The sequence below is a fragment of the Kryptolebias marmoratus genome, linkage group LG24, assembly GCF_001649575.2.
Source record: "Kryptolebias marmoratus isolate JLee-2015 linkage group LG24, ASM164957v2, whole genome shotgun sequence".
Taxonomy (NCBI): domain Eukaryota; kingdom Metazoa; phylum Chordata; class Actinopteri; order Cyprinodontiformes; family Rivulidae; genus Kryptolebias; species Kryptolebias marmoratus.
In genome coordinates, this window is record NC_051453.1 from 1,422,565 (window position 1) to 1,429,404 (window position 6,840).

The window sequence follows — 6,840 nt, forward strand, 5'->3', positions numbered from 1 at the left end:
ACCTTCAGTGTCTTTGTGAGACAGCCAGAATTACATGTTTCCTCTAGAGATATGGGCTTGGCTACTGACTGCAGTGTTGGATCTTAACTCTCACACTGTCTTCTGGAGGGTACAGTGAGCTTGATGAGATGTGGGAACTCCCACGCCTAATCTTTCTTGAGAATTCAGCAGCCGTTTTCTTTGGAGACTAGGACAAAACAGAGCATTCAGCCCCTAAACATCTGCTCACTTATTGGAGGTTGCCAGCACCATAATGGTCACCTACCTGAGCGTTGTGTGTGTGTGAATGTATCTGTCTGTGTGTGGCCATATCCATGACTGGAACACTCACCACAGCAGATCTTCTTTGTTGGCATGGCAATGTGCAAATTGAAATGGGCTTTTTGGGGTGATGTCTCACACTTGGAGTGCATTTAAAGGGAAACAATGGTGGGAAATGAGATGGTAGGTAGGTGGGCACTTTACATGAAGGGATTTAATAAAAATATTTCACTTTAATTTCTTTTTTTTTTTTTCCAACAGAATCCACTTAGTAAGTTGTCTGCAAGCCAACCCTTAAACCATCCTCAAAGTAGGGAAACAGGAACTGATAAACTTTACATCTTCCCCTCCGTGCTGACTAATGAGGTTTTTGGCCCTAATTAACCCAGTTATCTTCCCTCCTACAACTGTCAACAATACCTCTCATACCAGCACCAGGGGTAAAACACAGCCTTTGTGAAATTATAATATGACTGCCAGTTGCACTCATCCGGCTGTCTTACAAATAATACAAAGGATGAGCTCCTGTGGTGTCCTGGGAAGAAGACATCAAAGGCAAGAAATGTTGCGATAAAACGCACATGCAGGCTGATAAACACACAATTACAAAGAGACAAACATGCATTTGTAATCATTACACATGGAAGCTCAAAGCAACAAGACATGAACAGTGATACAAAGCTGCTGCGTGGAGGGTCAAACCAAAGTGTGTACTCTGTAGAGAGTAGATGGGGGAGGATGTGTTTTCTGCACAAACAGTTGTGCAGATATTTCTCTGTGGGCTTCCAAATTATTTTTTGAACTTCTGAAGTTGTTGTGGATCCAATTAGTATTGGAGCTTTTCCAAACTTTTTTTTTTCCCTAATAACTCAAGGAATAGATAGTGGCCAGCTGTTTAAGATTCAAGCACGTCGATCTTTAATACCAAAGAGACACCACTCTTCAAGTTTAGTTTCTTTCCCCTTGAAATTATTAACTGTGAGCTTTGATTTAGACTACATTGCTCTCAATATTGACTTTTATTCTAAAAATCCTATTTGCACATATATTGATAAATGCATTGACCTTAATAGTACTACTAATAATTTTAATAAAATGCATTTTTGCCCTGCCAAGAAACATTTTATGGAAACAAAAACATTTGTTTGAAATATTTTTTTAATAAAGATGGGTGTGGTAGTCATTTGAAATTAAAACCCTTTAAAAACCTCCTACCAACTCAAAGAGTTATGGGAATTTTAATTAGAGGTACACCTCCTGCTTCCCAAGACAAGACATGTATCGTATGGGAACCATTGCTGCTATCCATCAAGAGTGAGATAATGTTGTTTTTCTTTTAGCTGGTCCCTTTGGCTGGGGTCGCCACAGCGAGCTAACTTAGCATGAAAAATTTGGCAACTGCCTATAGCAGATGCCCTTCCTGGAACAAACCTATGCTCGAACCTGCAGCCTCGGGACTACAAGACTGCAGCACTGACCACAGAGCCACCAAAGCCCCGAGAGTGAGTTAATACAGTTAGCAAAATATTGTCTAAAAATAGTAGGAAAACCTTGTCTTGAACCAAAGTAACTTGTATAGTTTAAAGGTCACATCAACCACAGCCAGCTAAAAAGCAAATCCAACAATCCCATCCAGGGTCACTGTAATTCAAGATAACTCTACAGTTAATGTCATGTTAGAAAGCCATTTTTAAATGTAAGTAAATGCCATTAAAAAGTGCAACCACAATAGTGAATGCAACACTTGAGCACCATTACCCCAGACAACACAAACTGTCTGTAACCTAACTTGAATGTGACCTTCAGCAGTGTGTGGAGCGCTCCATCTCGTGAGCCAAACTTTTCATAACTCTGGTCTTTTCACTGACTTTGGCAGAGGTCGTTTTAGCCAAAATACATAGTTACATCCACAGAGAAGACCCAGGAAGGCCACCTCCAGCTGAATGTCCTACAGAGGATACATGCAGCCACATAAAATGAACATGCAGCAAAGCTGGCTGCCACAGTGTAGAAGAGACAAGCTGGAATTACAGCATGCACAGCATTAATGAGGCTTTCGTTTCTGATAAAGAAACAATTAATTCTGCATAAAGCAATATGTTTTTTTAATAAAAATAATATTCAGAATCTGTAATGCTGTACTGTTTAAAAGTAAAAAAAACAACAAAAAAAAACAGACAAAGCAAGTGAAAGTGTTTCTTCTTGAAAGTCAGCGAACAGCTGGGGTACCCAGATTAGGGAAAAGTACGAGCATAAAGTTATGTATTAAAGATCGGTTTGCTCAGTATGGTTGCTACCGGTAAAGAGAAGCTAACAGTTAAGTTCTGCAAATGAGGAGTGAGATAGCAAAGAAAACAATAGTATTGTTTCTTTTTCTACAAATCCAGAATGGGAGTTTAGAGTGGCACACTTTTATGTTTTATTTAGGATGTAAAAGCATGTGGCACTGAGTACCATGTGCTTTTGAAAGATGGAGTCTAATTCTGGTCTGCTTATAAAATGGCAATACCTTTTTTAAAAATGGAGAAACCTTGACAGCAAACAACTCTCAGGTCAACCTGGAAATGCATGAGTTGAAAAAAGAAAAAGAAAATAAAAAGAACATAAGCAGGATGGAAAATTGACTGAGACAAAAAATGAAATAAAATCAAAACACACAAAAAACTACTAACTTCTAACTACCATTCCACAAATGGATTATTCATTATGGAGGAAGGACAACAAATATTGCTCACCTCAAACACAGCCATCAGAGCTACACTTCACTTTGTAAACCAAAATAATGCTTTTCATCTCCTAAAATATGTCTAAAATAATGTGTAATTTTAATTCCTGACTAACAGTTTCATTATAGGCACAATGTTTCCATTTCACACTGTCAGACTGTGGTATTTTTATTTACAAACTATTTTAGTTTCAAAATAAATAGGTGAATTTTTTTATTTTATTTTCATTACTTGGATTTTAAACTACTCACTTGTGTGATTTTATATGGCTGCATATCACCGAGAGGCAGAGAACATACAGAAAGTGACACTTCTATAAATCATAGTGAAACCCAAATAGATCTCTTCCACTGGTGGCCTTGTGCAAACGTAGACAAAGGGTGATCTTAAATTACAGGGAGAGATTCCTTTCTCACTGTTCTCTCTCGCTTTTGCAATTTTGTCTGTCCTTTTTTACAACAGTCACCACCAGAAAACCAACAAATGTGGTTACTGTTAGTCAAAATTAGTCTAAAAAACATTTATATGGCTTGTTGCTGTTTTGCTTTGTTAAAATCTATTACACCTGCCTGCACTTGTATTTTAAAGCATGCCTGCAAATTTGCTGTAAGAGTAGTGTTGTGTGAGTGCTCATTATGTGCTTCTGCAGAATATCTTCAGACTCAGCCATCAGTTACCAGTTGCCTTAGAGAGAGATTTTGACTTAATGCTTCAGTCAGTCTTAATCTGACTGAATTTATTCTAATGCTCATGCTAGTCTCAAATTCTTCAGTGAGAACTTTTAGGTTTTTTTTCTCTCTCCTTTTGATTTTCTACCTTTACTCCCATTCTTCCTTTTTACATCTTGCACTCTCTTTTTGAGATTTTACATTTAAGTAAAGCTCTGTAGTTTGCTTATTATCATAAAATAATGGGCTGTGGACGCTAAACATATCCTCACTATGCTTGACCCTTAAAAAGAACCTGCAGAGACTATTTGTTTAATTGTTCTTCCATTTTTATACCAGCAATTTATCTATTTTTTTTTTGGTTTGGCTTTAATTTCATTTCTAGTTTCCAACTCCCACTTTTAATCAAACAAATTTTGATTAAATATTGTACAATATTTCACAATGGACGTTCATGATGATGGGAGCTTGAAAGCATCCTGCACAATACACTGACCCATTTATCCCTAAAAAAAGCATTTTACAGAGCATTATTTGTAGCTTACAATGACTACAAGAGGAGGATGGCAGAACTTTTTTTGTTTGTGTGTTTGTTTCCTACTTCCCTCTCTTCACTCTCCAGCCATCAAATGTACAAATGATGCTGCACCCGGCCCTATCAGTTACCCAACACTAAGCTGTAAGAACAAGGAGCCCTCTCAGGCATGTAATTCCTGCTGCTGGCATTAGTCTAAAAGCCTAAAGATGCTTCTCCGCTCAGTCACAGTTGTCATGCAAAAGTATTTTTTTCAAGCTCAATTTGTCTCTACTTATGCATACAGTAAGTCAACCGAAAAGCAAACGGATTTTTTGCTACCCAGTCTAGAAAACAAACAAACAAACAAAAAACAGTCGTACGAAGAATAAACACAAAACTACTTAGCTTCAAACTGGTATTCTAATTGTTGAAATGTGCAGAATAAGAACATGTGTGGACCTGTTCAGTTCTTTTTCTTTTTTGAGGTCCAGAGGATGAACAGAAGAAGAGGAATCTATCTTTTCATTAGATGAGACAATGTGCCTTTCAGGCGTAGACACAGTCAGGTTCACTGGTCTCCTGGGATGGATGAGGACACTTCAGAACAGAGGCCCTGTTGTGGCCTTGTAAACAGTCTGAGGCTTTTTTGAGCAACACTAGCAACTTCCAATGAGAATTACAGCAGTGAATCACTCTTTTTTTTCCCCTTTTTTTTCTTGTCATGAGGTCCTGCAACAACAACAACAACAAATTTCCCCGTCACTGTTCTACTCAAGAGAGTTTCTGTGATGCTGGTTAAATATAAAGATGAATCTCAAATACAGCAAACATCACCTAAGCCAGCCTGCTGTTGTGCCAGTATGATTGCATTTAAAATGATGTTTGCTTTCTTTGGGGGCTTTTGGCTAATTATCACAGCCTCCACTGATGATCTCATGAGGGTACCCTGATTCATGTTCAGCCTTTGAGGGTGACGCTTAAGGGTGAAACATATAATTATCAAATCAGTGGGACTTTTTTCACCCCCTATTTTTACCCTTGGCTAAGAGCAAGCTGGTTTCTCTTCCTTCCTGGCACTGGCAAGCCCAGCTATGTCCACACATCAGTGTTAGAGATCTGATCCTCTGCAGGCGAGAATGCCAATACACCCCAAGGAATATAGATTAGAAATGTTTTTTGGAAAAGGAAGATAAAGGCTGGCAGTGTTAGTCAGAGGGGGGTGGGGGGATAGGTAGATGGGCAAAAGGAAAGGATAATCTGTGCTCACACAGACAAGGCATGAAAAGCAAAGCATGTGTTTATGTTTCTCCAAACCTAAGCAGATACAGCTGTTTGGATACATGTGCATTTATGATACTGTCGTTGTGAAATACAGTACAGCATAGATGAGGTCAAGTTCCAGAAAACTGAACATCAGGCAGCTGTTGAGATGATTATGGTACTTTGAGAAATTCAGGGTAAAGATAATTGCAAGAACTCACCAGGGTTTGGAACAGCAAATAAAGTTCAACTCAGTATGTCCCATTCTCTTGCAGAATCTCGGAGCCCCTTAGCTACCGGAATGCCAGAGAAACTCATTTCACAGTTTGCTGGGGTTCAGAAGAAAGTCCGATAAAAATAAATAAATAAATAAATAAAATAAAAAAAAGAAGGGGGGAGAAACGGAAAAGGAGATAAACACTACTCCAAAAACTCTTGAGCACACTCCGAAAATAAGAAAAAAATAAGCGATTTGTTAAGGAATGCTCCTCCAGACAAAGGGATGGAGCAGGCTGGACCGTTCTACACCAGTGAGAAACTTTAAAGAAAGGAAACAGAAAAAGAAAACTGTCAGCTTATCCCAGAGCAGATCGAGGGTCCTAGTTGAAGTGGAGGCTTTGACCTTTCATGCGATAATGACTTTACAAAATGAAATCATCCAGCAGGAGACGGAGTCTGGAGGAGGAGAGAAACGCGTGGAGCGCACGGGAGATGATGACGATTAGAAAATTAGCCTCAGTGCGTTTCGCTTTTTTTCTCTGCCAGAAATCCTCAGCATCAGACAGATGTGACGGAATGCGGCTACCAAGACGTGGACATCCCACGAAGACTGTAACAAAAATCCCGTTGCGGATTCCGCCTGTGCCCCGTCTTTCGTCCCGCCTACTCCGCGCCGCTGTGGAGGAGCGCAGGATCCAGATCCAGATCCTGTCGGAGCTGTCGGCAGGCGCTCAGCACTGAACAGCTGAACAGGCATGAGCGCCTCAGCTCTCCTCTGCGCACCTCTCTCACTTTGTCACATGTTTAAAACACAAGTAGCTCTCTGTAATAGCTGCCAAAGGAGGGTGGACTGACGCGGACGGCGTGGCGAGAATAATAACAAGCGGTTTTGTGAACAGTCATCTCGATTTTTTCACTTTAAATGGAAGGCTGACCCGCGATCGAAATGACATTGCATTAAGTTTAATATACCTCTTTCACTGAATCACATTTTTAAAGACTTGAGCAGTAAAACCCCCTTTAAGCGTTTTGTTGGTCCACTCCAAAAAGCTCCCCCAGAGAAGATGTCAGCATTTAAGTCCTTATCTGTTGGAGCTGTCACATTAGTTTGAAGAGAGAGAAGGTGTTGAGCATAATGTCTAATCCTCTCCGGTCATGCCTATGCATGAACCGTGAGTCATTAAGCCGC

The 6,840-nt window shown here is 39.7% G+C and overlaps 1 protein-coding gene across 1 annotated transcript in view; it reads right to left on the reverse strand.

Annotated features, from left to right (window-relative positions):
* brinp3a.2 (bone morphogenetic protein/retinoic acid inducible neural-specific 3a, tandem duplicate 2) overlaps positions 1-6,600 on the reverse strand; it is a 42,198-nt gene extending 35,598 nt beyond the window's left edge. The window contains exon 1 of the mRNA XM_017429090.3: positions 5,654-6,600. The gene's annotated coding sequence lies outside the window, so the exon portion shown is untranslated. The remainder of the gene's footprint in view (positions 1-5,653) is intronic.
* Between the last annotated feature and the right edge of the window lie 240 nt (positions 6,601-6,840).